The sequence below is a fragment of the Triturus cristatus genome, chromosome 2_1, assembly GCF_964204655.1.
Source record: "Triturus cristatus chromosome 2_1, aTriCri1.1, whole genome shotgun sequence".
Lineage (NCBI taxonomy): Eukaryota > Metazoa > Chordata > Amphibia > Caudata > Salamandridae > Triturus > Triturus cristatus.
Window position 1 is genome coordinate 178,055,755 of NC_140581.1, and position 16,412 is coordinate 178,072,166.

The following is a 16,412-nucleotide window of genomic DNA, read 5'->3' on the forward strand; positions in this document are numbered from 1 at the left end:
GGAGAATTACTATTTGTTGTAGGGTGATACAGGTTTGAGAAGAGGGTGTCAGCATTTTGCTTGCTAGGAGAGTGAATGTGTGTGAAACGAGGGGGACACCCGCCAAACAAATGTGAGTGATAAGGCACTGAAACATTTGAACTGGGTGAATATCTGCAGGGTCAAAGCTGGAAACAGGTCATTCAAAAATACAAAAACAAGGGTAGGAGGGTGGTCAAAACCCTCCTTGTTCCTCCAAAAATAAATTAGGTTTATTTGAGAGCTGTGTAAGCCTCCAAACTGTTTCAAGTGCAGCTTTTCACTCACTCCATCCATCCAGCCACAGACAATATCTTCACCAAAGTGCTAAGAGACCATGTAACTGGAGGGTGAGTGCTAGACGAAAGCAATGCAACATAATCTGCCCATACCAACAAGCTGTTTCTCACTTCTTAAATTCTTCATTCCCTGCTACACAGGCTGCTTTGCAAGATGTACTGATATCTCCCTTGAACTCATTGTCTTATCACATGTAGGGTGACCACCGGTCTGTTATTTGCACAGACTCCCCGTCATTTGAGGCCAATGTCCGTTGTCCATAAAAATTATTTTTTTAACTGACGTAATTTGTACATAATCTCCCTGCCCTTCCTCCACAGCACCACTCTCCTCAGCAGCAAAGGTAAGAAGTTAGCCAGGCTGATCATGCTCTGATATTTATGGCTACCATCACCTATGAGAGATCTCTCTTGCTCCCTGCGTTGAAGGGGATTTAAAAAAGGCATAGCAGCTGTGATCCAAAGGATAATGGGTCGAGGACATTCAGTACAAGGACAGGTATCTAAGACTTGGATAAATAGAACCAAACATTATGTAGCTATTTTTTAAGTCTTTAATTTTCTGGTGACAGGCTTATAAAACTTTTAGGCATAAAAAATATGCAGGTTAAATGAAGAATAAATTCAAGTTAAACTAAACACCGAAAAAGACACTAGAGATGTCTGTGTGTGTAACTGGAGGGTTGAAGCATTTAGGCCTACTCTACAAGAAAAAGCACTTTAAATTAATTATTGCAAAATTATTCTATACGTAGAGTAAGAGAGCTGCCACAAAATGTGCGAAAGGATTCAGAGTTAAATATAAAAAAGTGCTTTCAAAATATATACATGAAGGAAAATATAATCAGACTAGAAGGAACCAGTAGCTAGAAGGATTTTGCTATGTTCATCCACTTTATATATAATACGTTCAAAGCATACATGCATACACTGGTTGGATGAGCTTTCTCATGCAATTGTATGTATATTTTATCCTGTCTGCAAAGGTTTTGCTTGCCAGAACATGTTTATTTATTGTAACTTTTATGGTATTGCTAATGAATATATATTCGTAACATTATCAAAGTGCAAATGACTCCAGCAACTAAAACTTAAAGTGGTTCCCAAGCAGCCTTTAGAGCTCCACACATTTATATTTCTTTCAGATAGCAGGAGCCATGGCGAGAAGGCTTGTTTGTTCTTCAGATGTCAGACCCTCCTTTCATGTCATATACAGGTGACTCACTCCTTCCCTTTCAGCCAGAAGCCCCTCAAGCTCGGCAATAACCGTTCAGGAATGGTTGGTTTCTTAACAAAAAGTATGGGAACTTTTCTTGCAAAATGAAAAAAGCACTGAAACCCGTTCCCACAGATCCCATCCAGTTTGAACTCTGCTCACTCTCTCTAACCATACCAGTACCTCCCACTTTTTGCCTCATCAAACCTTACCTTGGTCTCCCACTTGTACACTAATGTACTCCCTTTCCAAACCTCACTCACCTTTTAACAAAATCTCGATGTTTCTCCTCACTTCTCTCTCATAATATCACAATTCTTTGTCTCGTAAGTGTAAAATTCTTTATTGCATGATTACTTAAAATCATTTACAAATGCGATACATATTACGTTCATAATTTTAAAAGAAACAAAAAAACGTTTGGTTGGTTTAAAAAGAGGAAATCTAAAAGGATAGTAAAACAGCTGATTTTTACATTGTAAAATAGTGTAATCATTATTGATACAGCTAAAAGATAAGTCAAAGTGCAAAGTGATACAGTAATCAAAAGGATTATGAAAGACAGCTGAGGGCTTTTACGTCGTAAATCAGTGCAATGTTATAAGTGCATTTAAAAGGTAAGCCATAATGTAAAAGTGATACAATAATGATAGTAGAGTTGTGATGCACACCTGCAGGAGATGTGTGGCTAGTGTGTTATTTTACTATTGTCTGTTGTTCTTGCGTTTGGCATAGAGTCTTTCCAGCTACTGCAAAGAACTTCCCAACTCGTCCGAGCTCCATTGGCACTCTGGTGGTATAGATAAAGATTAGAGCCTCCTTGCATGTTCTTACATTTTTTTGGATGAACATAGTTCTTAGATATAGGCGCCTCGGGCTTAACAAAACTGGGCAACAGCAGATGACGTGCTCTGCGAATTCTGTGTGATAATGGCACAAGCGACATCCACTGCTTCCTGTTGGTGTGGTTTTCCAGTGTGCCCTGTAGTCCTGTATTGGTAAAGTTAGTAGCCTGGTCCTCAAAACATTCTGAAGAGCGTGTCTGCCCACACCTGCTTTCAGGTATGGTTGGCATGGAGTAGCTTCGTGTGAGTGGACCAAGCCATCTGCACCACAAATGGCTCTGATCTTTTTGATGTCCTGGTGTCTTGAAATTATCTTTCCCTGCTTTTTTAGCAGGTTTTTTTAAGCTGGCTAAGCTGGCCGTTGACAGTTTAGTGTCCGTTGGAAAATCAGCTGGCAGGCACAGTGTATTATTGGCTGACACAAGGTACCTTGCCCAATGACTAGTATTATCGGTGAAGACTATTCGAAGTGCTTCCCTGAAAGTACCAGGACTTGCCTTAGTCACATGATGATATAATTTCACTATATCTTTTTTATATTCTATGTCCATTTCTGTTCAATTAAACTCTAGCCGAATCATTGTGCGCCTTGTTGAATATGGTAGCCTAAAAACCTTTCTAAAGGCCATGATGTGTAGATGCTCCAATTTGTCGGTCAACAGGCCTGCGAAGGCAAGATGGCCCTAGCACAGTGTTGGAATTAGCTTGGCTTGCATTACTCGTCGTATGTCCTCTGTTGAATTGCTTTCAAGCTTCTGATGTAATCTGCATAGGGCATGTGTGACCTTGGCCGCTTTTGCCACCAGTGTTTTGGCCTGTAGTGTTGTTCTGCCGGTGTCTGAGAATTGTACTCCCAGGTAAGTATACTTGTTTGCTGTGGCAATCCTCAATGGGCCGAGATGCCAGCCCAATAAGGATTTTTTGGGTTTATGTCCAAAGACCATTACCTTAGTTTTGGGTGCATTGGCTTGGAGCTTGTTTTCCATATTATAGCGGTGTATTGTCTCCAATGCCCTTTTCATGCCTATTCTGGTTTGGTCCAATAGGACAAGGTCATCCGCATATTGCGTGATTGGTAATCTGAAGTGGCCCAATTTGGGTGGGAAGATGTTGGTTTTTAGAGGAGCATTTCCCAAGTCCGCAATATACAAGTTGAACAATGTCGGTGCAATCATGCAGCCCTGTTTTAGCCCTTGCCGGCAGGAGTTTCCTCGGGATGCCCAACTTTGCAAGTTTTGCCCACAGTATATTGCGATCAATACCATCAAAAGCGGCACTGTAGTCGACAAAGCATGCGTGTGGGGGGGGGGGGTGAGTGGCGCCCTCTATGGCCTTATTTGCCAGCTATGCTAGTGCAATGGCGTTGTCCATTGTCGATGAGTTCGGCCGAAATCCTGTCTGGTATTGCGGTATAATTTGGTTATCCGTTATCCATGTCTCTAGCTCTTTCAGGGGCACTTTTGCATATGCCTTCCCGTCCACATCTAGCAGTGCAATTAGTCTATAGTTCGCCGGCTGTGAAGCATCCCCTTTCTTATTGATGGGTTGCAAGATGGAGCCTTTCCACGAGTCAGGTACTCCTGAAGTATTATAGCGGTGATTGAATAGACAACGCATGTGGGGGGCCCTGCAGTCTCGATCTTCGTTGAAGACACTTCCTGGTAGCTCATTAGGCCCTGGAGCCCAGTCCTTCCTGATTCCCTTCAATGTAATCAAAATTTCTTTTTCTGTGGGGGATTGAGATCCTTGATCTTATACTCACCAGGGTGGTATCCTTCAGCCTCCATTGTTTTTGCCCTCAATTTGTCCTGATCCACATATAGCCTTGTTGCGTGGGCTGCCCATTCGTTGGCAAGTGTATGTAACTTCTGCCATTAAGTCCATTGACATGACTCCAAAATTCCCTGCTCTTGCTGGGAGCGAGCAATGCATAGATGTAGTTCTAATTGTCATCTGTGATGGTTTCTTTCAACTTCCAGACAGTTTTTTTGTGTGATATTCTGGCTATTTTCGGAAATGATTCTGTACATGAGCATTTTTCTCTCCTATGGTGGTCCTCTGCCTGACGACACCGCTTTTTACTTTCTTTAAATTCTTTTAGGTCAGAGAGGTTTGCTAACCTGTGTCTACTACATTTTCCTTTGTGTGGATTGCCTTCCCTTGGTCAGTGCATTAGATAGCGAGGAGATGATTTCCGACCATCTTACCTGAGGACTGGTCATGCATATGGCCCGTTTCAAATTGCTGTATCTCGCTTGGCTTATCGGTCCCCATTTGATGCTTTTTATCGGTGCTGAATCAGTGTATGAATGAAGCTTTTTACCCGCAGTTAAGTGTTCAACATGCATCATTGTGTTTATATTGACTAGGATTGATATTGGATGGTGGCCGCTCGTGGTAGTATGTGTCACCTTGTATTCTTCAGATCTCCTAAATAAGATTTGGCTCAGAAAGATGTAGTCGAGCGTGGAGATGTTTTTGAAAGTTGGATGATGCTTCGTATTTTGCTACCCCACTTGGTTTACGGACTCCAGGTTGAATTTGTTGATGCAAGCTTCCATAATGTTCCAACCTTTATCTCCTTGACGTCAGTCCGGGTGGCACAGGTCTCCCATGTTGAAGTCCCCGGTGATGATGCATTCGTGGCCGGGGTTTTCATAGAGGTATTCTCTAATTAGACCTGTAATCCTCGTTGTGTTTGCTATTTTTACCTTGTTGTTTGGATTGATATAGAGGTTAATTACTGCAATTGTAGTTGGAGTACCCTCTAATATTATTCCCTTTAGAGTGGCGATCTGGACGTCAGGGGAATTCGTAGGCCATTCCTCAATTTGTACTTGCAGGTTTAATTTTACAAAGATTGATACCCCACTAATCGGTCTTCCAAAGATGTTTTTCTTATCGGCCAAGGTGTGTATTGCCTGGAAGCCTTTGATGGGGTTTGGTGTTACCGTAGGCACAGGATATCTTTTGTGGCTTCATTATACCCTAGGGTCGATTTAAGACCTGCCACGTTCCAGCTTTTTACTCTGAGATTGGTTCTTGTTCCTTCTATGTTAGGAATTTGCCCTCCCGTTGGTATGCAAGGTCGTTAAGATCCAGGTCCAGTCTTCGGAAATGGCGTCCTGGGGTGCTCTTATCTCCATGCATTGTCTGGTTACATCCCCCTTTATGTGATTGATTTTGATGTTATTGTCACAATGTAGGCTCGGGATCGATATTATGCCTTTTAGTATACTTGTCTGTGGTGCTGTAGCTGTTTGTTTAAGCAGTCTCTGTAATAGTATTTGGGGATATTTTTCAATTGGACATGTGTCTACCCGGATCCCCCAATCCCTGAGTAGATCTTTTTCTGCAATTATGATTTGGATATCTAGCTTATTGGTCCACTTTGTTAAGGTTGACTCCATGGGACTTATCCAGGGGTAATTTTTGAAATGCACCGATTCAAGATGGGTTGATTTTAGGTATGCCAGTGAGGGTATGCACGACAGGAGATATAGGATGTTTGAGCGATTTAAGATATCGCCCGGGCCTCTTGTTTTGAATTCAGGCGTAAAGATCACTGTATACTCCGTGTCTGGCAGATGACCGGTTCCCGAGTTGTTTCCCTTGAGCATATTGCTCTGCCCATCATACGCAGTTGTTTGATCTAGGAGCCCTGTTTGGCTGTTATTCCAGTATGGAGTGGCTTGCGCTTTCCCATCCAAATCATTGTTAAATGATTGCTCGCAGGTCTGGGCCCTTTTGTCGTCCAGCGGCGTCTTCCATACTAATTTGGATGGTGTTGCTGCTGTGTTTTGGCCATTGCATTGTGTTTCCATTGCGGGTGGGTCAACTTTCAATAGGCAAGATTCCTGAGCGAATGTCAGTGTTGACTTTTCTATCTTCTCGCTTGGTTGTGTTTCCGTGACCTTATGTCCTATTTTTGTGTTTTTACTGGTCTTGGGTGGTACCTTTGCCTCCCGGCCTTCTATTCTTTTGGTGACGTTATTATGATTGGCATTCACCGCCTCAGCATAAGTTGGTGTTTGGAGATTGATGTCAGTATGAGTATTGGGTAGCATGAGAGTTGCCTTTAGGGGGCCCTCTTCTGGCTTCTCCTTCGGGCGATTTGGTGCGAAAGTTTCCTGGTTATTACTCGCCGGTCAAGCCTCGGCTAAAGTGTTATCTCTCATTTTGAAAATGGGATAGATCATTGGGCTGATTATGCCAGTGTCTGGCTGATTGCAGGTTTGCCTGGAAGCAGTAGATCTTTCATTCCTTTTTTGTATAAATGTCATTGCACTTTTCTTTTTGGTTATTTTCAGAGATTTACGTAATTTTTTCTTTTGCCGTCTGGTGAGCTGTCCTTTGGTTGGTCTTTGATCTAGTGTCCTGCCATCATGTCGAACCTTGCCCGGAGGCATATTGTCGATTGTAGTTGCTTCTGGTTCATTCTGTGTTATTACTTGTCCAGAATGAGGTTCACCTTTTTCGGGGTTGTTCCTGTTTTGTGTGTTGCTTGGCCGAGCTTGACTGCATTTGTTTATTAAGGTTGTTAACAAATCAGGCAGGGTGGCTAATTTTTCCACTATTGCTTCACTAAAGTTTTTTGTTGGACTTGTGGTCCCCCCTTGACTTTTTTCTCTGATAAACTCAAAAATGGACCAGTGGTCTAACATGTCCATCTTTTTGTTGATTGTTAAAACACTTTGTGCAAGCATGTGTATTAAGTCCACCTGTATCTCTAATTTGTGAGATTGCCATGTGAGAGCCTTTACTGCTGCCAGTAGTGATGTATTTATTGCATTTCGGATGAGTCCTGGGCCGTCCTTGTTCGAGTCTTGAAGGTCATACTGTGTTCCAGGGTATTGGCCAGTGGCGGCTCCCGTGGGTTCCTGTCATTGATTACAGTTTGCTGGCTGAGCTTGCTTTTGTTTTTGATAGCTCGGTTAATGATGGGTCTGTGGTACCAAGATCGTCTAATTTTTGTGGTGTTTGTAACCTTCCAACGTTGTTAGCAGGCGTGGAGCAATTATGTTTAGTCCCCAGACCACAGAGGTTTATAGAAACGTCCAGTGTTTCCCAGTACTGGTCATTTATATAATAGATGTGGGCCTCTATTTCAGTGGCGTTCTTATTATGAAAGTGGCCAGGTGATGTTGGACCCTGCGATTTGTTAGGTGCTCCGCCGTCATTTAAGGATGACGAGATCTCAATATCCCGGTTTGCTCTAACCTGTGTTCTGCCATGCTGTGATTTTTATTATGATTTTTGTATTTGCTGGTGGTGTTTAAGATGTCATTACTCTCCGTGACCATTTCTACAGTCGCTGCAAATCTCGCCATCTCTGTGATTATTGATTCTCCCAGGCTGTCCTGGACTGCTTGATTTGAGCTAAGGGGGGGGGGACTTCTCCCTGGGTTGCTGCCTTCTGGTCAGGGCTGATGGGGATCCCCTCCTCCTCCCGGAGCCCTGTAGGGTCAACTTTGGATTCTGACTTCAGCCTTGTGAAATATTGATGCATCGGGAGGCTCCCTATTGAGGGATTGCCCGATTTTAGCAAGTTCTTCAGTCCTCTTACTGTTCCCCGTTGCTGCTTTAATCTGGTTTCCTTATTGGCAGATCCTGTGCACTTCATTTTTCCAGAGGCGATCTTGATGGTTGTCCAATTTCTGCGTGCCGCAAATATCTTGTGTGAGAATTTCCAGTTGGTGTGGAATGCTGAAGCCTGCAGCCTTACCCAACGTGTCCAGTCTTTTGCCCGCTCTCTTGATTTCTGCTGCCTCTTTGACTATGGCTTTGTCGGGTTCCTATTTGGACTGGCGCGAGCTGCCCTGGCTGTCCTGCATAAGGCGTTGGTCTCATTGGGTTCTAATTTGAATTCTGTTTTGACTGGTGAATGCTGGTGAATATATGTGAATTATTGATAGGCAATGGTCGTAAGTGGTAGTGAGTGGTAATAGTGAAGTAGAGGTATTGTTGCTGGAATTGCTGTTGTTACTGATCTTAAATTGGAAGAGTGATGCCTTGGGCTTCACTCTTTGCTCTTTAAGCTGCTTAGCTGGTAAATTAAGTTTTGTCATCTAAGCCTTTTGCGGCTCCTTTTCCTGCGCACCTTGGTTGAGTTTTGGCCAGGTTTTTTTTTTTGGGCTACGCGTGCCCAAGAAAGTACTCTGTTTGGAATGTGTTGGTGCTGAGGCTTGCGTTGGTAAATTAGTCCCGGCGGTGAGAGTGGAGAAGGCAAGTAGGGGAGATTTGGCAGTGTTGAGCAAGCAGGGCGCACAAGGCAGAGTCACAGGCTCCCCCTGATCTAACCAGGCCGCCTCTACGATTCTGCTCGGGGGCCACTCTCGCTGCGGCAGGCCGTACTAAAGGCAGCCACGCTTGCACTTTCTCTCCCCTTTCCCCCTTTCTTCTTTTGAAGGACCCCACTCTCCAGGTACTCCAATGCACGCTTTTAGAGTTAGACAGACTGGGCTGCAGAAATTCCCCCAGGCGTCTCAGACTATTGTTGTTTTAAATGTATTGATGTTTCCCTGAGGGATTGGTGCTGGTATGGTGCTGGTATAGTATGGTATGATGTCCCTCACCTTGTCATCGCCTCTGAGTCCTTCTGCGCTCAGCTCCTGGCACCCAACCCCCTCGCTTGATAGCCGCTTTCACTGCTTCCGCTCCGCCTTGCAGCAGCCGTGAATTACAAGCTGGGGGGGTTCGGGGGTCCCAGATGCCAGGGGAGCTGCGAGAGCCTCTGCGGGCCTCGAAGGAGTTTTTAACACCGGACGACAACGATGAAATTAAGGAGGTGAAGGAGGTGAAGGGAGACTGCATCCTCCGCCTCCTCGTGCTTGCTCTGCGTCTGGCAGTCGCGAAAACCCGGACTGGACTAGATCTAAGTGAGTACAGGTCTCCGTCAGCTTTCTCTCCTCCCAGACTCTTCTTTTACTGCCCTGCTTCTGTCTCTCTTTTTTGCAGTTTTTCCTCAACCTCCCTCCGATAAATTTCACATTTAAAAAAATATATGTTTTTGACTTAGTGAGAATAGCATACACTATGCCATGCCAGCCTGGGTTTTCCTAAAGGGGCGGGTATTGGACTGTGCTTTCACTAGTTAAAAATCGACCCATCTCATTCCCTACATAGCTTAAACTTCATAAACAGGGTAACATCAGTATTTATCTTTTTTTTTTTTAAACGGCAACACTGGATTGGCACTTCCATATTTGTTAATTATCTCTTTCTTGCAGCTATAAGTGTCTTCATATTACTAATGAGTTTCGGATGGGTCGCTGTGCTCACAGATTAAATAATTACTAAAATGAAGAAACAGTCATTGAACAAAACATCTTGCGGTACTTTCCAAAAAGGTATTGCATGGGAAATATTGCCACATTAAAGTGCCATGTAATCCATTAAATAAAATATTAACTTGACTATTGTATACAGTGTACTTTCACACATCTTGAGTGACAAGAACAAAATACTGAGCCAGCATTCCACCTGTGTTCTGCAAGCTACAACCCGATTCCTCAATTTGCAGCATAACATACCTATCATGTACGTATTTAAGCATAGCGATGGCAGTTTAATGTTCAGGACACTAGAGCGGGTTTGTTTGACTCTGCTTTCAAGTACCTAATAACTATCTTTGTGTGCGAATAATTTGAAAATGTCAAATTGTATTGTATTGTTATTGTATTTATATACTGCCGCCGAATAGGCGCTGAAGAGCTTTATGGCAAGTAGCACACTACTCCAAACCTGAAGTTTAGTGGTCAATCCAGTGGCTATTGGTCATTGTTGATTACGGGGGTTTGTTTTGTGCACTCAAGGAAATCATCCCATTCTTTTACACCAGATTATTTGTTGTAGATTAAATTAATAGGAGTTCGGTGGGATTATTACTGATGTGAGTTCTTGCACATGACTGTTGGAATGAATAGATTGGCTACAGCAGATTAGGTATTGTTAGGGTGCAGATATATTGTTCCAATGAATGAGAAGCGATATATGGAATGAGGTGTGGACAATTTGAATAATTACAATCATAGAGATTAAGGTAGTCAGATTTCAATTTAGAGTATGATGTATCTTGGAAAGAGGAGGCCTACAGAGGATGGGCATTAAGGTCAGTGGCAGTTGAAGGGAAAAAAAAGGAGCGGGAACAATCACAATTTTGTTGATGTATTCATCCTGCTCATTCTCTGCCTTCATGCTGGTACACATCCCATCCATCCAATAACATCTGTGTTACTCATCGTTCTACTGTCTTTTGATTAGATTTGTGCTAAAGAAATACCACATACATACATATGCTGAAGCCCCCCTCACTCCATTGCAGAAGTTCACTCCATAATGCCTTATTCCTCTGCTACCATGCTGGTACCCACTCCCTCAGCCTATGACCTGCATGCGTCTCTACACAGTTCTGCCTTTCTTTCTTTAACTTTCCGCCAAACAGCGCAAGTACAATGAGGCAAAAGAGTGCACTCACCACTATATACGATTGGTGGGTTGTAGTGTAACTCAGCCTTGTTGCAGGACCTTCCATGACTAGGGTCCCTGGACACACTATGACCATTGTATCATCACTGGTGATGTGTAATGTTCTGGCACCCTTAAAATCAATGGGCGGTATTGCCAAGCAATCATGCTCAAACTCTCCAATGTGTGATCAGATGTTCCCTCAGTGCATCACAATACAAACACTGTCTAAAGAATACCAATATGTAAGTCGTGCTTGAGTCATTGATCCTAAACTTAAACCTCACATTCAACACATAGGAAAAAGAAGACTCAGTCATAGCCTGTGTTAAAAGACCTAATGGTGCCAACCCCAGAGTTAGTGAGGGACTTGTATGACAGACAAAATATGATAAAAGTAGATTCAATGGATGAGGAAAGAGTACTGTTCGCGGATACAGTACAGCCCTGTTTCAGGGGCTGTTCATCATCCAATGTAATGGGAATGTGGCCCAGTACTACACTTTCCTGGTTTCCTTCTATAATAGCACAGAAGAGTCAAGGACATGCCATAGTGCTAGGAGGCTGAAACTGATCCAGTTATCTAGTAATCACAAACATATGAACGCTTACTAAGTTTCACGATGAGACTACAAATTGGGACCACGAATGCAATCAGAGACATGTTTCATTGTATACCTACACACTTATGGTGTGAATAGGGGGAAATGCAGCCAGTCCTAAAAAGGCCCTGTAGACTGATCCCAGTTACTTTTGTGGACATTAGGTCACAAAATGAGCTTCCAACATTGTGGGCACGTTTAAATAACTCAAGACTAACTTTTAAGTGAGGGCACATCACTTACTTAAAAATGTTTAAGGCCCCTTTTGAGTTCCACAATATCAGAAACTTTATTACCTGCTTTTGCCAAATGAAGGGAGCAAAGAACAGTTTACAGTGGGCCGACATGTGCAGTGTCGGCCCTGGGTGTTTGTTGTGGGGGGGGGGGGGACTTTGTGGTGTGATGCCAGGAGGTGTGAGGAAGATGGTAGGAGGGCAGGGAATTAATGGGGTGCTAACAATTACATCGAGGTACATTAAGAGCTGAATAAAAAGTCTTTGAGAAGAAAAGATTGAGACCAAGTCAGATGGACAAGCTGCTGTTTGCATAACATTAAGCGAGGCAGAGCCCTGCTGTGCCACTCTGAATATTTGCGCCCAGCTCGCCCATGGCCCTGGACATGTGAAATAAACCTAGGGGAAAAGAGTGTGACCAGCATGAAGAGAAAAGAGAATCATGGTTAGTTTGCATTCTATACATCAGAGGATTCGGACGAAGTACAATGCTTTTTAATATTGCAGATGAAACCATTTGAGAAATGTGTTGTAGTTTGTATTTTTATGGACTGTGTAGTCATGTATCAACTCCCAATTTACGAGTAAAGAGGAAGAGTAGTCCTTCGCTAGAAGGCTTTTCCATTCAAAACCACAGATGACAGCAGCTTACAAGTGCTCAACCTTGTGTCCCAGCCTGAAATTCTGTAATAACGACCAGATTCGTTTTGAAGGCACTACACTCATGAGTGGGATATCCTGAAACAAATGGTTCGCCAGTGTAGGCGCACAAAACTCCTGAGTTGTAATTGTATTTAAGAAGTATACTAAAGTGTATTTAGAGACCGAAGTGAAAGCTGAATTCTCCAACCTATTCTGTCTACTGACCCCTGCCAAAACATGTCAACTTACACGACTGGGAAGTGAAAACAAAATTCTGCAATATTATGTCTACTTCCCCTGGCTAAACACATCAACTTGCACTAATGAAAGTTTATTTGTCAAGGAAGTCAGGTTCACAGACAACTGCACCTAACCCAAACTGGAAGCTGTGCCATGGTAGCTTCAGGGCAAGATCTTGCATCCTTGGCATCCCTAAAATCTGCAATCACCAGCAATGGCTAGAACATGCATCGGAAATGCCAAAGTGACTGTTAAGACTGGCCTAATTTTCTAGATAGTACAACATAAACCTTTTCGGCACTGCCAAGTACCACTCATCAGGCGTTAGACTAACGCATTTTGGTGCTGGTGGCCGCATCACCGCACTAAAATGCATTAGTCACGCATTTACATAGCTTTCTGATACACTGGGAGATTATGAGGTGCTCCCTGGCTAAATAAAAGCCGCCTGCGTGGGCAATTCCTGCGCTATTTACAGCTTACTATTCTGCAGCTGAGGCATTTTCTCATTGCCACGGTGATCCCTGCGAAGTCTAAGACTTCAGTCAGAAAGACTGTTTTGGCGCTGCGCGGCAAAAACAAATTGTGCTCTGATGACCCGCCCCCAAGAGATTAACGTGTGCCACAATATCATTTATCTGGCCTTGGCCTGCTTTATTATGTCAGAGTGGTCTTCCTCAATCATAAACTATTATGCGCAAAGCCCACCCAGCCTCACGTGATGGATCCGGCGTCACTGTAGATAATTTATCTAACGTGGTCAGTGACATGAGAGTGGGGTTGGGTGTCCACTTCCTCCACGCCTTCTGTATTCTGGAGAGAAGGCAGGTCAAGGCCTGTGAGCATGATGTTTGCAACCAGTTCCCGAACGAAACCAACTCCCACACCAGCACTCTGCTTCTAGGTAACCTGATTTAGCAATAATGCCATGTTTTACTGTATATTACACTTCATAACTTGCAGATTTGGTAGATTATTGTTAAAATTCGGTAATGTTTTTTCAAGCTGCTCGTGCTCATATCACCTCGCTATCCCATAGGCTGTATGTGTGTGGCAGGGTTATACACAGCACTATCTGCAGGACAGATCACAGACAGATCGTTTCTGCCGGGACCTGCACCCCTGCTCTGAAGCTGCTGTGAAAACCTGTTATCATGGGCAAAAACAAGAGACATTAGCTGACTCAAAGTAATAGAGCTACTCCCATGTTTGAGACAGCCCCATGCCACACTCTCCGCACAGCATTGTTAGTGTGACAGAGAAGTAAACATGCATCCATTCGCGCTTGGGAACTTCTTTTGACATATATTACATGGCATTACCGTAGTCCAGAGTGAGGAATTATTAGGAAATCCAGACCCTTAAAACAAATTTGACTTTATCTTACATTCCCTAAAATTGTTTGCATTTTTTAGCAATGATTTTATGAAACAGATATGACTAATACAGTGCACTCGGTTGGTTATAGGTGCCTGAGGGAGTTAAAGCTTATGGGTGAGTGCTTATTATGGGGCATGATGAGGCACTGTGTGGCTGAAGGCATTGAGAGCTCCCCACAGTGCTTGTCAGTGGGTCAAATAAAGTTGTTCAGACTTGGCATCTCTGCAGAGAGATGTTCACGTATGTCAATTGTGATTTCCATCTTATTTAAAAGTGTGTGAAGGAGTAAAAAGCAGATGTCAAAATATTCATTGCATAAAAAGAAAAGTGTTTTTAAAGGTGAGGAAAGAGTGGGTGGGTAGGTGTGTGGTGATGGAGGCCAGACAAGTAGTGCATGCATGACACAGTGAAAAACAAAAGCAGATGAGGAAAGAGATGACACAATATATGCAGATCAAGAGCTGTGGAGAAAAAAAGGGAACAAGTGCATAACAGTGAAAGACTGCAGATGAAAGCAGTGTGAAGAGAAAACAGGAGCGATCAGAAACTCAGAAGACCAGTAGCCCTTTCACAGATCTTAGTAATGGTTAATTACTGCTTACATTTACTTGTGATAAAGTATCACTCAGTGTCACTCATTTGACAGTAGAATTTCACTCCTACGCAGGTCCACTGGAATTATGCGGCAGGGTTGAGAAAACTATGAGGCAAGAAAAGGCAAATGATGTGGCACCTTTTGTGATGGCACTACATTATTTTGATACTTTTAACCTTGTAAACAGTGTCTGGACATTAGCTGTGCCTAAGTAGTACCAGTTTAACACCTAAATATAGCAATATACTACATAGAGTTGACTAGCCTTTCACTGCACAGCAACACGTGTAGCTGTGTTTTTACTAACTTTTGAACCGTTTGAGCTAGAAACAAAAGTTTTTTTTTAAATCTGCAGATTATGCAGCAGATGATGGATTATGTGGCAAATACGGTAGATCTACATCTATGCAAAAATCACCGCACAATCACATAATTCTATGGCCATGCTCATACACACACTGACACCACCTGTCACACTTCAGCAGTCTGCAAACTTGGCAGCTATGTTACTGGTGCTTTGCAGCAGTTTTAAGATTTCTCTGAGTTTCTAGTTGCTGAAATGGGTGTTATTTCTGATATTTATATATTCCCCTTGTCTTCATTGCTTTACTTTTGCTCGCGAGAAGGTGTCACTCATAGTTGTTGAATGTCATTCATAATTCCACTGAAATTATGAAAATGTCATACATAAGCAATCTGAAACCTTGGCAGCTATGTCCTTTTATGTAGCGTGCTTGAAGCTATCCAAACCTGCTTAGTGTGCATTCGCTGTTTATTTTACTCCTTGGAAAAAGTCGTTACATGAGAATGTTTGCGCATTACTGCTATTACACAAACCAAAAAGTATAAACTTTTAAGTTACTGAACGATATCCTCAGATATATCTGTATAGCTGACCTTTCGTCCTGAATAATCACTTAATCTCCGAATGCCTAACAGAAATGAATGTGTTCGTCTGTAATGCAACTGGCGCTTATATACCTTTGGGTCGAGTTCGCGCTACATTAATGCAAAAAAAAAAATGATGAACGTTTGTCATGAATTTTATGTAGTCACTATCCAGAATTTGCCTCCCCAAAAGTCACCTCAGTCACATGGCGTGCCTCCGGTCCTACCCCGTTACTTCCCTCGGCGCGAGCCCGACCTTGGCCCGCGATTGAGTTGCAGATAATCAGCCGTACATATAAACTGTGGGAGATAAGCAGGCACCGCTATGACTTATCTCCCAGAAATGCACTTAATTACCTGTACTGCCGCTGCAGCCCACCCGTCGCTAAGCCCCCGACACACCCCCTGACACCGGCTGCCCCCTCAGGCGCCTGAGTAGCCATCCGCGGGCCTAGCCTAGCAGAGAACAACGAGCCGCGTTCAGTGCTGTTTGTTAAACATTCCTTTGCGTACACCTATAAGAGTGCTGAGGACTTACAAAGAAACTCCTAATAACATTTATAAATTGACTATATCACCTCCTCCAAGTCAATTTACTCGGAACGCGGGCTCCAGCTACAGTAATAGTGGCAGCCATTTTAGAGCAATTCTGCAAGTATAATAAATGTACACTCGCCGGATGAAGAAATTAAGCAATGTTCGCCTTTTAAGATAATAGAAAACGGAGTTGTATTTTTTATTTTACCAAAACAAGTGAGTGTCCGATATTCGATTCTCGGATACAACTTTATGGAAAATGAGAAATACAATGAAACTTGTACATATTGTGAGCTGGGAAAATACTTGGTAATAATGTTAAAAAGATGATAGTTATTTCTGGATTGTCTCCTTTTGTGGGTATTTATCCTGAGATGGTATACATATGGAGTCGTTCCAAGATGGCCGCTAGGGTAGAACGAATGATTACACTAAACTACCGTTCTAGGCT

At 43.0% G+C, this 16,412-nt stretch overlaps 1 protein-coding gene across 3 annotated transcripts in view; it reads right to left on the bottom strand.

Moving 5' to 3' along the window:
• The window catches only part of HDHD2 (haloacid dehalogenase like hydrolase domain containing 2), a 216,232-nt gene extending 200,395 nt beyond the window's left edge, over positions 1–15,837 (bottom strand). The window contains exon 1 of one of the 3 annotated variants that reach the window (XM_085629453.1): positions 15,782–15,837. The gene's annotated coding sequence lies outside the window, so the exon portion shown is untranslated. The other 2 variants (XM_085629444.1, XM_085629462.1) reach the window with 2 other exon arrangements.
• Between the last annotated feature and the right edge of the window lie 575 nt (positions 15,838–16,412).